The sequence below is a fragment of the Zonotrichia leucophrys genome, chromosome 3 (assembly GCF_028769735.1).
Source record: "Zonotrichia leucophrys gambelii isolate GWCS_2022_RI chromosome 3, RI_Zleu_2.0, whole genome shotgun sequence".
NCBI lineage: Eukaryota > Metazoa > Chordata > Aves > Passeriformes > Passerellidae > Zonotrichia > Zonotrichia leucophrys.
The window spans coordinates 67,807,974-67,823,890 of record NC_088172.1 but is presented as its reverse complement, the minus strand read 5'-3'; positions in this window follow the sequence as shown (position 1 = coordinate 67,823,890).

The following is a 15,917-nucleotide window of genomic DNA, read 5'->3' as shown; positions in this document are numbered from 1 at the left end:
CTGGAGGTGGGAGCAACAGGGGAATAACACATACAACAGCAATGAGGATTCAAGACATCAGAATAAGTTGTGGATAACCAAATGGAAACACAGAAAAAGGGTGCAGAATGGATGAGAGCTTTCCCTTCGACATCTCTGGTTCTCTTCGTTTTCTCTGTACATTTGTGGAGAAGCAAGACAAGGCTCACAAAAAAGGAAAAGGCTACATCAGTATGAATTGATGAGCGTGAGGTGCCCTATTAGGAAAAATAAGGACATTTTTCTATTTTTGCCAGGCCTGTTTTCATCTTCACATACATTATCTTCCTGGAATCCCTGACACAATAAAGAAATTTATTTTTTTACAATAACAACCTGACAAAAGTGTCAGTTGATAGGACAAAGTTGCTGTCTGACCAAAGACTGATAAGAAAGGGACTTTCACTTCACAGACAGGAGATTGTTAGGGTTTTATTCAGTGCTTCACAAATGAGCCCTGCTGCTCTCCGGGGCTCGTTTAACTATCAGAAAATGTAGCCCTATGCATGTGCATACAAAATCATATAACTTGCATAATTAGCCTATTTGGAAATTTTCTATTACAGAGAGTAATAAGGAGCACAGGAAGTTCACAGCTACTTGTCCTGGTTATGTGCACATGTCAAAACTTGTCCATTTTTTCTTGTGTCATTTGGAAAAGAAGTGCAGACCCTTGCTCCCACCTGTGTTTTCCTACTTGGCAGGAATCTCAGTGCTCTCTCTGGGCTCCAGCTCAGTGCCTCTTTGCTGGCAGTGTGCAATCACTCTGTGCAGCTGGTTTTCCCCCGCTGTTTGTCAGTACATGCGCTCTGGGCTTCCTGCTGCCATCTGGCAATCAGTGTGAGATCACAGCTCCTGCTCCCATGAGGAAGGAACCACAAGACAAGGTCACAGATAAAACAATATCAGAATACACAAACCTTTACGTAGCTGCACCTCATGTTGTGTTGGCATTCCTGCAACCCAGTTTTTACCTTTTTTAGCAATTCAATCAATGATTTTGCTGCAGTAGATAAGCATGAAATGAATTTTTCAGAGTTGTCTATCAATACCACAAAGCCGTACAGCCCAGGAAGTCTTGTAAGTCCTAACACAAGTCAGTTCATTTGTATTTATCTTTCTCAGGTGACTTCATCTAACATCAAACCAGAATTGCATAGAATATTTTCCTTTTTTTCAGAAATTATATTGCTAGTGTCTTCCTGTTACTTCTTCAGAGTCTAAGAAGTACATTTCTGCTCTGGTTTCTTCAGGTACTTGGAGGACATTACATCTCTTTTAGCATTTCCACTACAACCCATTTCTTATATACCTCACATATTTTGTACAGAGTTAGAAGATCACTGAGTTTGGATGGGATTCCTGGACATTGTTTTGGATAGATGGATAGGGATAATATAAGAATAACAACAAAACTGGCAAACTGCTGTACAAAGGAGAGATTTTGGTACCCTTAACTTCCAGCAATATGACGTAATCACTAGGGTGAAGTGACAGCTCATTGTCATTCAGGTTGTCTGGATCTGACAAGGTCAAGAGGTAATCAAACCACCAAAAGGCTGGGCTGAGCATTTTAATTTGTTGAAGACAAATGCGTACAAAAATGTGCTTTTGAAACAAAACTTCTCATCTAGCCTTTCATGTACTGCGTCTTCAATTATCTTTAATCAAAAATAGAAAAACAAAAATTCAATAACAAACCAAGTAAGTTTTTTTCTCATTGGTTCCAGACAGCTATTTTCTTGCTTTATAAGTGACAGCAATAGCCCAATATACTCGTGCAACAGCTACAGAATGGCAGAAAACAGTGAAGTCTTTCTTTGTCATGCGCAGTACATTCAGAATTTCTCACAATATACAGTACTCTTGCCTAAGAAAAAAATTTCTCATAGTAATTTTCAATGAAACTCTGGTCAACTTGTTCCCTAAATAAAATTGATCTGTCAACTTTTTATCAAGTGTAATGGAAAATTCAGATGAGAAAGCCAAACCTCTTTAAACATGTCAAACATCTTCTCCCCTAAATGTAGAGTAGTCATGGAAGCTATTACTCTACTGCATGGCTGAAATACTTTCTTGGTTGAATGGAGTTTTTCTTAATAGTTTGTGGTCACATTCAGTTTCTAGTTCACTGTTCTTCCAGGGATATCAGACCCATCATCAAAGTAAACATGTACAGTTCAGACACTCTTTAGAATATCTATCTTTCCCTGTACTCTTTATTAGTGCTTACTTATTAAAAAAACTACATAAATATGTTGAGTCTCTATAATTTTGTGAAGGCATATATTCACTCTCAGAGTTGCAAATATCTCCTCTGTATTTTTTTTTTTTTTGAAAGGGCTGACTCAAAAGTAACTCAGTCAAGATTATATAACCAAAGCCACACATAAGATACAAACCTGAGCAGCCCCTTTGAACAGTGAAGACATTCAGAGTCTTGAATATGGTACTGATTTCTTCACTAGAAATTGCAGATGTCAGAACTGGAAGGAAACCAGCCAGCATCTGGACTTCTTTCCCTGAGTCTGTACTGAGCAGTACTGAGTCTGCTCTTTCTGTGTACATTTAATTCTGGTACTACAACATTATTATCCACATAGACACATCACTGGGGTGATAAGAGCTATGATTAAAACCCAAAATCTGAGAAAAGAAGAGGGAGAATTTTTTGCCAGCTAATGTTATTATATGTTTTCATCGCTACCACAGAATTTGCCCTATAAATCATACAAGATGACGAAGCCAGAACTCCCTGCAGCTAAGACCTGGCAACATGAATTTACGCAAGCCCTCAAGAGTAATGAGGGTCAATTTACTTTATATTTCCATGGGAAAATAACCAAGATTCATCACATATATATTTTATCATGGTTAACATATTTTACAGCAAGACAGAATCTTTGTAAATATATTTCCCGCTTCACAGTATTCTGCTAAATTTAACTTTGACCTTAATCAAACCTGAGGCTGGAGCTGAAGAAAAAGCATAGCATTTTATCACACATGATCAAGTGTGTGCACAATTGTGTTTGGTGCTTAGCCACTAGGGACAGATGTCAGGAGTACCTTAACATGGCTTTCATCACAGTGCTGAAGCAGGTAGAAGGATTGTCTTGGTGGGAAGAGCAGTTATGAAAACTGGGACAAAGGAAGAAAGAGAAATAAGAGAGAAAAAACAGAAAATAAATATGTTTAAAGACTGAGAGTGTTGAGCCCTATAGCAACATTAAGCAACAAATATGCAGAAAAAGCCCTTTTAGTTACCAGTGTTATTTTCTCTCAGGCCAAAATGTAACAGTCCTCACACACATAAAGGCATTTAGCTGTCTGAAATTATTTTCACCTCAAAGGATGCTGACAGCTCAGATAATGTACATTTGAGGTCCCCCATAGGGCTCACAATCTTATCTTTCATTGAAAACCAGAATTTGCCACAACAGCACTGCACCTAAGTTGCTAGTACTCAGATAACCTATTTAGATAATAAGTAGCATTCAACAGTCACTTTTATGGAAAACAAAGTTAAGATTTAGCTTACCTAAAGTAGATTTACTTCTTATTTTTTGTATTCTACGACAGGCTGTTTTCTACCTACCATTACTCCAGAGATATTTGATGTTCCTCTTGAGGAACCACTTGTTGGAACCAAGAGAATATGCATGACTTTATTTACATGTCCTAGAAGAAAATAAAGGGAATATTGCCACTGTAATCACTTAGGAAATCTTGAGAGCTTTCAACACAGTTCTCAGATGACTTAAACTATTTCCCTCTCCCCCAATTTTTTTTTATAACCATGCAGTTTGGTAATCCTGATTCACTGAGATTTTTCAGGGACAGATTTTTATTTTTTTTTCAGATTTGGCCGTTCTCCTAGATTACTCTTACCAGGCCACATAATACAAAAGGAAAAGAGCAAAGTGCCTGGCTGACCATCCAGCCTTCACCTGGACTTACAGAGATGCATTTGCTATAGATGCATATAGATCCCTCTCCATATGTGCAGTATAAACCTAGGGCAAATTAAAATGAAAACAATTATGCTTTATTATATGAAATATGAGTGTCCAAATACAGAATATGGACTGTCTTCTAACAGCTTTGTGTTATTATTCTATTGCTATGTTTTCCCTAAGTGAATAGGCAGTTACTCAACAAATAAAAAATGTAGCCTTGCATTAGGGAATTTAATTCCCAAAAAAAGCACAGAATGTGTGATTCCCCATTGAATTTCAGAATATGAAACAATTAAGAAATTCAAAGAACAAATCTAGGGAAGAGGGGAATGTAAATCTTCATTTCCATTATTTTTAGAAAAAAATAGAATTAATTAATATAAAATAAACAATAGCAACTGCACTATGCCAGATTATGCTGAAGAAAAATGAAAGATAGAATTAGCAATATTCACTGGTAACACTGTATTTATAAAATTACAAGCAAGAAGTAACATATTCAAAAGGTTATTTTCTGCACAGTGAAAAATTATCCACCAATTTTCCTCAGATATTTTCTGTGATGGTGCTGGATTTCTACCCTCACGTATTTTATGCAAAAGCTGGGGAATATAAAAGCCAAACCAGAACGCACACACACACACATCCACATCCCAAAAATCCCACAAACCCAACCAAACAAAAAACCCCCAAACCCGACCATTTATTCAAAAATGCATATCATTTTTGAATAAATTTACCTCTAAACCAGAGATATTTCTGCATTAGTTACCTTCTGTGAACAAGAAACACACCTGTTAACTTCATGCATGCAAGTGTAAATGAAGGACCAAGAGCCATTCACTGTGGATCCCAATACCAATTAAAATTGCAGTGCTGGTAGCTACAAAACTACAGATGTAAGCATTACTTTGATCTGCTTACTGATATGAAACCCATTTTTACTTAACCGTATAGAGCATAGAAATATTGATTCGCTGTTCATGAGTTATGCTCTCGCTGTGAAATCTGAAGCCATAGTTGTCTGGCTGGAACAAATTAAGATGTTAAATAGCTTCAGCAGTTCTCGGTCTAGACAAATGAAAGAACAGGCCATTACAAGGTGGGAATGGTATCCAAATTTTAATCCTTATGTTAGAGTAATTTTATAATATATATTGTCACATCTAAGTCTCCCAAACTACCAAACCTTCCTTATAATAAAACTCATTAAAATAATTTCCAAAAAGAGCTAAGTATTCAGTTTTAATAAATGTGTCTGCTTTAGTTGTATGACTGGGATATAAGCATTAACATTAGTTCTTAATCCAAGAAATTAACAACAACCAAAAATTAAGGAAAAAATATAATAGTCAAAAATCAAAATATTCTTTTCGGCTTAACATCACAAAATGTGAATTATCTACCATACCTCTTTAAAAATTAGATTTAGAATATAACAAAAATTAATTGTTGATTATTCACTGATTTTATTCTGATCACAATTGTGGGGTGTGTGGGAGGAGAAATTAAAACTAGAAAAAGTTTCTGCGAACACAATGGAAACAGAACTATTAAACAGAAACTCTACCCCACTAGTGATCCAGAAAATCTAAAAAAGGAGAAAGCCATTGTGAGAATGTTATCATTGTATAAATTGTCACATCAGAAGTCAGACAGTAGCAACACCCATTTCCTACTGTGCAACACACAAATGGCCATTTCTTGACAGCAATGCCTGGGAACCAGCTTAGGTGGGCAGCAGACTGAAGGTTGTGTGTAAGGGCTTTTACCTGGAGCAATAATACAGTTCCAGTTTCTGTGTACAGGAGCTGGAACTGTACTCTTGCTCTAGGTAAAAGCCCTTACATGTCAGCATGACAGGATTAAAATATGATGCCAAGATAAAACTGCAGGGGTTGGGTTTTTATTTTTGTTTAGGGTTTTGTTATGATTTTTATGTGAGGATTTTGTTGCTCTGTGATTTTTTTTATTCAGGAGAAACAATCACATACCTGTTTTCAAAATGAAAGATGAAGTCTTTGTAGTAATTAACAACTTCATTCTTCAGATGCAGAAAGCAAAATAAGAAAATAAAAGGAACTGAAAAAAAACCAAGTCTGTACATATTCTATCATTATTGCCAGAAGAGCTGAATTACCTTCAGGCCAGTACTGAGCAGGCTTCAGCAGCTACAAAAAAATGGTGTGTGGCCATCAGAAACAGGGGACCAGGAAAAGAATTTCACTAGCCTTTCCATGTCTTTTTCTAAAAGAATAGAACTGATTTTCGTACTAATAGCTGAGTCATGTGCTAATATACTCCTACACCGATGGCCCATAAAGGAGCATGCTCTGCATAACCAATGCACAGAGATTACAATTCTCCTATCACCCTGAAGAAAATTGCTTTTACAGCCCCTGAAAGCCATGGGAAATATTCCTTCTACTGGGTAATTTCCAAGAATTTCAGCCCTTTATTCCTCAGCTTCTGGATTGTGTTTTGATGTAACATCATGACCAAAAGATTCCAATCCAATGTTATTTCAGGACAGAACCCCTCACTGGTGATTTTACTGGTGACAAGTTTCTGTCTTCACTTTAAAACAAAACAGAATCTCAGAGCAGAACATACAGAGGTTTATTAACACAATAACATTCACAATTAGGCAACCCTCTTCCTCGTCTCAAGAGAGGAGGAAGCAAAGAAATATTAACATGTTTTGTTGCAGTTGTACCCTTAGAAGTCAGTGTCTATCCCACATTCTGCTCAAGCCAACAAAATAACACAAAACATTTAAAAAATCAGATAGTCACAGAAATTATGGAAGATAAAATGTTTGCAACTAAGCAGGAATGTCAAGACATCTGCTGTTTTGATTGTCAGCAGCAAAGTAACCTTTAACTGATCTCTTAAATTAATTTTCTTGTAAATATAATTTTCTCTTCCTGAATGATCAAAAAAATTGACACTGTGGCTCCTCATCCAAACATAAACAAAGGAAAAAATGTAAACACACCATTTCTTAGGTAGTATTATCACTTGATTTTCACAAACATTCCTTTACGTAACAACCATTTAAATCCTTCTCAAATCCAGTTATGTTAAAATTACTCTTCACAGACTATTGGTTTTTTTTTTCCTCTCTTTTTTCATGGTTTGTAAAATTGTGCTGCCAGATCCAACAAGTTGACACCCCTGGCTGCAGCCACAAACAAGAGCTTGATTTCCATTTAGCTCTTCGCCAGAAAAAGAGACAGACCACTCAAGGTTAGAACAGAAGTGCAAAAGACCCAAGTAAGGCTACATAATAAAAGCTTTATACAATTTATTCTCTACCAGCTTATAAAAGGAAGTGTTATGATCTGGAAGTCACAGGCAGGAGAGCACAATGCATTGCAACAAAGGAAATTGCTATTTGCAGCCTCAATCTTTATGGAGCCCATGCCCCCGTTAAATGTCTTGTATGACTTCCCTCTTGCTTACCTGAAGTCCTGATAATCTTGCTAATCTCCAGGAACTGAAATGCAGTCAGCAGCCAACAAGGTCTCTGTTTCCAAGCCCTGAAAATCATGTTATTTTTAACAAGTCATATGTAAAAAGCAGCCCAGGGTGGTGAAAAGAACAATGCTTCTCTGTTTATTTGAGGTTGCTGTTTGGCCCTTTTTTTTCCCTCGTCTTTTCCATTAATTAGAAAGGCCCTGAAATTATAAGATAATTGGGGAAAAAACAAATCTTTAATATTTCTTTTTAGATTTGAGAACCAGAGGCCAGCTGAGTATCATTCATATTTCTACAGTGAACCCATACTTACATAGCAGGAATTTAAGTTCCATATGCTTGGCTAATCTTTATCCAAACTTGCAGTTAGGACAGAAAAATAGGAAGAAGATAAAAGAAAAATGAACAGAATAAAGGTGTTCATTCTCAGGATGGAAACAATCATGTTTCATCTTCTTATCTGAATGTCATTTTAAAATCTGCATAACAAAGGCTGTCCTGCTGAGAATCTTTTCCTCCTCAAGGAATTGCAAGGTTTCTTTTCATACTCCCTATGCTACAGCAACTACTACAGAAAGACAGTTCATATTTTGATGGAGAAGCACATTTATAGAATCACAAAAAGTCCAGAAAGTTGTGTGAAGGGCTCAATACCACAGCAATTTGGCAGCCCCTAGCCAGCATAGTGTTTCTTAGAGATCATACAGAGACAAAAAAAGTTACATCCATTTTATATAATTACGAACTGAAGTTGGTACAGAATCTGAGGCTCTGTCACTGGGTTTTTGTGATGGCAGCTTTGTTTTCCTATAAGCAAAAGCCATGCATCAGTAAAGACACCCCACTAGATGCAAAATAAAGAAAGAAATTATTTAACAACAGCAATACTGAAATGAAGTGTCAGAAAAATTTTTAAGTTTATTTATGTTCATGCATCATGCAGGGAAAAAAAAAAAAACACAAACTAAAAAACCCAACACCTGCTCTCGGTATACTAAAATATTGATGAAATAATCAGCAGCATCCAGTAATAAAACTTCACTATTCAGCCTTTGGCTGCAATAGTATGTTAGTGGGAACTGCAATATTGATATTTGTGATGCTACTGTAACTCCAAATTTTTGGACTTTATTCTATTCCACAGAGCAATCAGAGTCCAGGGCACAGACTCAAGGCTAGATACAGTTCAGAACTTCTGTCAACTTCTTGTGTGATATTGTGCTGATTGATTTATCTCTCTACATTTTCTTTATATATGAGAGTCATTATTTTTCCCCCTTGCCATTTATTGTTTATATATCACCTCATTTCATAAAAACTGATCACCACTGCAACAGGAAGTTTACCAATGTTTCTAAAAATACTCTTTCCTAAAGTCTAGGGAATGCTACTTATTACAAGACTACAGCATCTAAAACAGCGACACAAGATCACTCAAGATATTTGAAAGTGTGATGTGATCTGAAGCAACCAAGACAATGCAACTTTAACATTTACAAGAGGAACTCCAAGAAAAAATACCTTGATTGAAGGAAAAGGTATATTAGCTCAGGCTTAGCACTGTCCAAACACAGGTCAGAGTTAGCCTGATGTACATACTGTGGAGCATCCCTCCTGACACACCCCAGGCTCTCACCTGTGCCTGATGTCCACTTGTCACATTTGGTCATACCTTGCTCTGAACAGGATACAGCCTGAAGCTGGCAGGGCAGGATGCCTGCTGAGTTGTCCCAGTTCCCTGTTGGATCCTTGCCTCCTGGGAGAGACTGGAATGTTAATGGTTAATGGCTCAAAACAGTTGGCCAGGTTTGCACCACCCCTCAACTGACAGGGAGCAGGAAAGCTTTTGGATGAGTGGTGGTGAAACCTCTGATCTTCACAAGACAGAGGGGTCCCCATGTAAACCTAAACTATCCTGGCTCACTGAACTTTGTGTTTTGTGGGCTTTCCCTCACCTCCAATGCATCCAGACTGTGACCATCACTTTGACCAATAGACAACTAAACGGCAACAATCAAATCTCCTTAATGGAGGTGATATCTTCCTACTCTTATCCTTTCTCTATCAATCTTTCTTCTCCCCTGCACATTTTCTTAAGTGTTATTTTTATGCTTTTATATTGGTATATTTCTGTGGATAATCTTAACCAAAGCAGCTACACACTGGCTTTCCATTGCTACCAAATTGTTCTGAAATAAATCCTACATATCAATATATTTATAAACACCGATCATTCAGTCTTGTTTATCTCTAACCTGCCCCAAGGGATGTATTAACAAGAACCTGAATTACCCTCACCATCGGGGCAGTCCATTGACATTTCTGGACAGTAGTGAATACAATAGTCTTCATCACAATGGAAAAGCTGGCAGAAAGCCCCAGTCTAGATTGACACATATTTAAAGTTGTGTATGACTCAGAGCAAAGTCATTAAGCAAAAATTGTGTTCAATCTCAAGTAGCTCTAAAAGACAGTCTGAAAATGTAATTTAGACTGAAAGGGACCTTCAGGAGCTACCTAGTATAATACCTAGTTCAAAGCTAGACTGCTGTTCAAAGCTCAGGCTGCTCAGCACCTTGCCCAGGGTCATGAACACTTCCAGCAACAGATTTCCTCACATCTTCTGGAGACTGGTGTCTGATCAATTCCACCATTAAATAGTTTTTTGTAGCACCCAGTCAGGAATTCTCATGCTCCAGCTGATGAACACTGACTCCTGTCCTTCCACTGGGTACCTCCAAGATGAGTCTCACTTCCTCTTATCAGTGTCCTGCAAGCAGACAGCTACAGACAGCCACAAGACCTCTCTTCATCCTCTCTTCTCAAGGCTACATTTCCTTCAGAATCATTCATATGCACCATGAAAATCTTCAAAGAATCAAAGTATGGCTTGGTTTGGAAGGGATCTCAAAGATAATCTGGTTCCAATTGCCCTGTCAGGGGCAGGGCCACCTTCCACTAGGCCAGGTTGCTCAAAGCCTCATCCAACCTTGGCCATTCCTTCTTGTCCTGTCACTTCATGCTCTTGTAAATCGCTTCTCTCCAGCTTTCTTGTAGGTTCCCTTCTGTACTGAGAGGCTGTAATTAGGTCACTTTGAAGCCTTCCATTCTCCAGGCTGAACATTCTCTTAGCCTTCCTCATAGGAGAGGTGTTTCATCCCTCTAATCACCTCAACACCTCTTCAGCCATTATGAGCTATCTGCAGTACGGTTCACTTTTCTGTGTATTCAGTCTTTCAGTGCTTTTTAAAATTCTGTTATTCCTACTCCAAGCACAGAAGGAAAAGTCTCCAGGAGGTGACTGCTTATATTGTCATAAGGTACTAAAATCAACCGTCAATAACTTCAATATTTTCTCTTCTATTAAAAGAAGTAAAGAAGACCAGCTTTTCCTAAAGAGGATTAATTGTTTCAGTGTGATTCAGTGATATTTTTTCTAAATGAAAACTAGCATGACAGAAATTTGCCATTCTGGCATGCTCCAGAAATGGAATATTCACAAATATAGCTGATTTTTTCCCCTTGACTAATCCACCTTGAAAGATATTCTACATTACTTACCATTGGCAATGAGTGCATGATGGCATAGAATATTGGCATGTTTGTCACAGACACTTCTCTGTACCCATGGATCCATGCCCAGTTCTAAATTGTCCAGCATCCTGATTACAAGGGTATCAAGTCCCCTGATCAAGGTGATTCTACTATGCAGTTTAATCATTTAAAGCTGGGCTTGCTTCCATGGCTTCCATAGTTAGTTTCCGTAAGTCCTGTGACAGTGCCAGAAATATATATCAGGGGATAAGGTCTGGGTACAAAACCATTTTCTCAGGGACATTTCTTAAACCCCTATTTCACATTTTATTGCCAATGCCACATACTGAATTAGCCACAATTAACCCTGAAACCTCCTCTCCAACATGTACAGAAAGTTATCTATCTCATTAATTCATTAAGCAGTAATGAATTAATTTATCTATGTTTCCCTCTGATCTCACCAAGATGATAAATGAACAGCTTCTCGGATGCCTAATTATCTTCTGATCCATTCTTTGCCCAAACAAATAATGTTAAGATCTTCACCTCTTTCTTGCAAGTATGAAGTCTCCCATATCCCACTCTGCTCTCCTGCACTCTTTCAAGAGCCATTGCACAGCTCAAATCCGAACTATGTTTCTAGGTAGAAAGGGAAAGGGCAAAACCCAGCAGTACTATTTCACCAAGCAGTGTCTCAAAGGAGGTTGGTTGGAGAAAACTATCCTTTGACTAAGAAATACCTGCAGGGAGAAAAGAGAAAGAAAAGTTGTAGCAGCATGCCATGGAAAAAGACATTTTCTCCTTTTCAGCACAGGATAATTTGTCAACCTTCTCTCACCCTAGAATAAGGGTTAGAAAATGCCATTAAGATCAGCATAGGTTTTGTGTAACAAGATAATAAAATAAAATTCCTACCTGGATCCTCATCCAACACTGATGTGCATGGTTTATCAGTACAGATGCTCTAGAAGTGCACCAACAGCCTTACAGAGACCTTCAGGTTCCCTATATGTCCTCCTCTGACTGCAGGGTTTGCAGTACCTCTGTGGGAAATCTCACTCCAAACTGCATATCTGTGAGGGTCGGGTGAACACAACAGATTTTCTGCAGGCATTTGCCCATCTACATCAAAACATCTGTGTTTGATGTTGTGTTTGAACATAAATGACTGGGAGTCACAGCAACACAGGGTAAGGATGGACGTGTGTTCAAGTCCACTCTGAATAAGGAGATAAAGCAGTTTCTGATCTACTTGTGCACATTCATTTGAAACTTTAGCTGTGATAGGAGAGCCCTGAATGGAACACTCATGGTAAGCAATGCACTATCAATAAACAACATGTATTGACAATCTATACCTGAAAGGAGAATGACAACTTTTCTGCAGTTGGTGCAGCTGTGTCTTTGCAGCAGTGATGAATTCAAACGAAAAAAACATCTGTACTCATTCCAGACCTACTGCTGCTGTGCATGGAGCTCAGACATTTCCAGGAGCATCACTTAATACTGCCCAGCAGCTGGTGCCTTAGTTCCTCACATCCTCTTGCCTTCTGTGCATTTTATCCCCCTGAGCAGACAAGAAGCAGAAGCAGGTGCAGCACTGTCAGTTCTGGTGCCAGCACCCGAAGCAGAAGATTCCAACAGGGTGTATTTACTGTTCTCTCTTTCCTCAGGCAGGGCGATGGGGTCGTGGCCTCCCGCACCAATGCCATGGCACTGCCAGAACTGCTGGGGGAAAAGAAGAGGGTTGGAAGAGGGATCTTACTTTTCAGTTCCATTTCTCCTTCTGCACCATGTGACAAAATGAAGTGTGACACTGCAATGTCAGTTTCCTGCATATAATCTGGATGCTGATTTTTAAAGTAACATTTTCAAAGAAGTAGAAACCATGGAAATTGCCCACAGCTCTGAGACAACATTCAGAAAACCCAAGTCTTTTGTTTTCTCTAGGCAGCTGACTCACAGACTCTTGCACTACTTCTCTGCATTTTAAGCAAACTGCTGGGTTTAGGAATTCCTCATCTCTGCTTGCCATTGCCCTTTCTCTTGCAGTCTCTTTCCTAAGCAATGACAATTTTTAATCCATCAACTCTAGTCCTAGAAAAAGAGAAACAGTTTCCTTGGCATTTCCTGCAGGTAAAAGCAGTCAGAATGAAGCTGTAAATGTGGGTTTGGGCAAACAGCATTAGCACTAACTATAGCATAAAGAAACACTAAGCAGGAGAGAACAAAGAATAAAATCAACTGTGGTCCCAGTTCCATTTCGTGAAGTTCTCGTTGGTACTACCATCACAAGTGGCAACAGAAGGGACATCAAAACAAATCTCCTGAAGTGATACAACAGGCAGCAGTCAGTACTGGTACTAACAAAGTCAGGGTTCTTATGGATGTGCGCTTTATCCCTGAATTTCCTTATGTGTAAAAAGCAAAAGCCCCAGTCAATGCTTTCTCCATGGCTGGAGATTTTTAAATGCTCATTATGTGTGGCTTCTGCTCCTCAAATGCGTTATTAGGGTCAAGATCACAAATTCTTTATTGGGTCTGTTGGGTCTCTTCCCTATCCACATATCTATCTGTTGGGTTTCCACTTCGGCCCCATGGCTTCAGATCTTTTCTACAGAATCTAGACATGTGTAACAAGCAAAATATGTCTGCATTAGATTTGTTTACTGAGGAAACAAGTGTCAACACATTAAAAGAAAAAGGTTCTCTGTGCAGACTGCTGACACTCCTATCTTTAATTAATGCTCACTTAGTTTCACAAAATCCCTTTCAGACAGCTCTATATATGAATTTTGCAAGTGGGAAACTGTGGCAGCAAAAGTCTTCCTAAAGTAAGATAAAACCATTTACTGTCATGAATAAAAGGTGGAAATTACTTGCTCCAAAAGTTTTGTAAATGAGGTATCACTGTTTTGTCAACACTCCTCAAGGCTACAAAATTCCAGTTTCTGTGAAGGAACATTAAAGTCACCACTAATCAGAGTCACTTGGCATTTTTAATCACCTGCAAGATTTTATACTGATTTCTATTATTTTCTATTAGATCTCAAGAGCAACAGGAGCCAGACAATAACTTTATAGAAGAAAATAGTCTGAAACTGTTTTCAGAGGTGATGTTTCACTGCTATAACAGGGTCATCTAAAAAAGTGCTTCCCAATGCCAGTATGCCATCTAAAGCTTTGAGTTCTCTTTAGATTTGACTGACTCCCATAAAATAAAATTTAATATTTAAAGTTGTCTCCTCCCACAGTCTTCCTCTTAGTTTTTCTTTCATTGTAAAACTCTAAGTGTTTTCTGGCAGCATACACTGTACCATATATTCAATATTATGGTCTTCTTTAAGTTATACAGTTTCACATTACTAAATTCTGCAGAGCTTGCACCAAAGAGAAACACTCTTCACAGTAATACAGTAGCATGCTCCTGGTCTCAGAAAGATTTCCTTATGTTTGTCATCAGCCATGAAAGCAAATACTTTCAGTGACCAATATAGAACACACAAGGAATTCAGCCTGCATTTACAGACACACATGCCTGTGCAAAATACACGTGTTCAAGAAGTCATTCAGCAGGCCAGTCATATTTAAGATGACAGAGAAAATAAAAAATAGAATTTGTTTGATTTAAAATATGAAATAATTTTACAGAATTGTAAAACATTGCCTTTTGTTCCACACTATTCTACTGGGCTGAATTTTTTACTGAAGAAAATACCTTTAAAAAAAGACAGCTTAAAGCACTGCTTCTGAGTCCCCCATAGTGCAATGCATTTATTCACTCAAGCGCTGCAGGCCAAATGCCTTGCCTAGTTCCAAAGGAATTCAGTGGGGGCTTTGGTACACAGGATACATACAATCAGCTGATCACATAATTTGCAACAACAGTGTGGCCTTCAGGCCTTTCCTGTACCAGTGAACAAGGCAGCATCAAACCTGCTAAATGGGAAAGGATCCAACAGGCTTCAAACTGTGCAGTACCCCAAGAGCAGCAGCATCTTCTGCACTGTGAAATCTCTGCCCTATCTTGCACAGTGACTGGAAAGGAGCAGCAAAACCCTTCCACACCAAACATGTGAATCCCCTGAGACACATTTAGAACAAGCAGAGAAAAAACAAGATATACTTACTCTAGCATTTCCACTGAAGTTGTAGTTATGTAGAAAGAACAGAAGCTAGCCAGCTGCATTTCTGTGTGTGATGGGAAGAGGTCTGGTGGGGGACAGGAGAGCAATCTGACAGCACCATGTGCACACTTCAATTCACTCTGTTTCTGCCTCCAGCACCACTAATATCAGACAGAAAGGAAAAAAACAACTGTCCTAACCTGTCATCCCAGCCATCTCCAGAATCAGCCAAATTGTGCTCTGGGCTTCCTCACAGCCTCTTGTTTTCTTGTGACCATTTTTCTCTCAACTCACAGTCGTACAAGCTACCTCACCTTTCTTCATTCTCTGTCAAGGGCAAGGGAGACTGATAGTTTCCTTTAGGAAAGTCTGTACAGCATTTATTAATATTAGTTAAGGTGAGGTCAGAGGGAGATGTTTTACGTGTGGAGCAAGAAGCTGTGGCGGTGCTCTGTGAGCACTCATCCTTGGGCAAGTGCATTGCACAGGTGCAGAGCACCAGCTACAAAACATCCACTGCCCCAACAGCATCAAACAACACAAGAGGAGAGAGTTTACCAGTGGTCCTGTCCACTGAGGTGTATAAGACAGAGACAGATTGAGAGGAGGAAGGAGGAAAAGAAAGCAGAAATCTCTTATCTATGAATTCTTGTGTGCTTTCTACTTACCATTCATGTTGACAGCTGTATCTGCTTTGGTGCGCTTTTCCAAAAGAAGGCTCTGCTAGAGCTGCTCTGACAGCTTGCTCGGTTCATCATAGCTGCCAAAACACATTCCAGAGCCATGATGTGGAGGA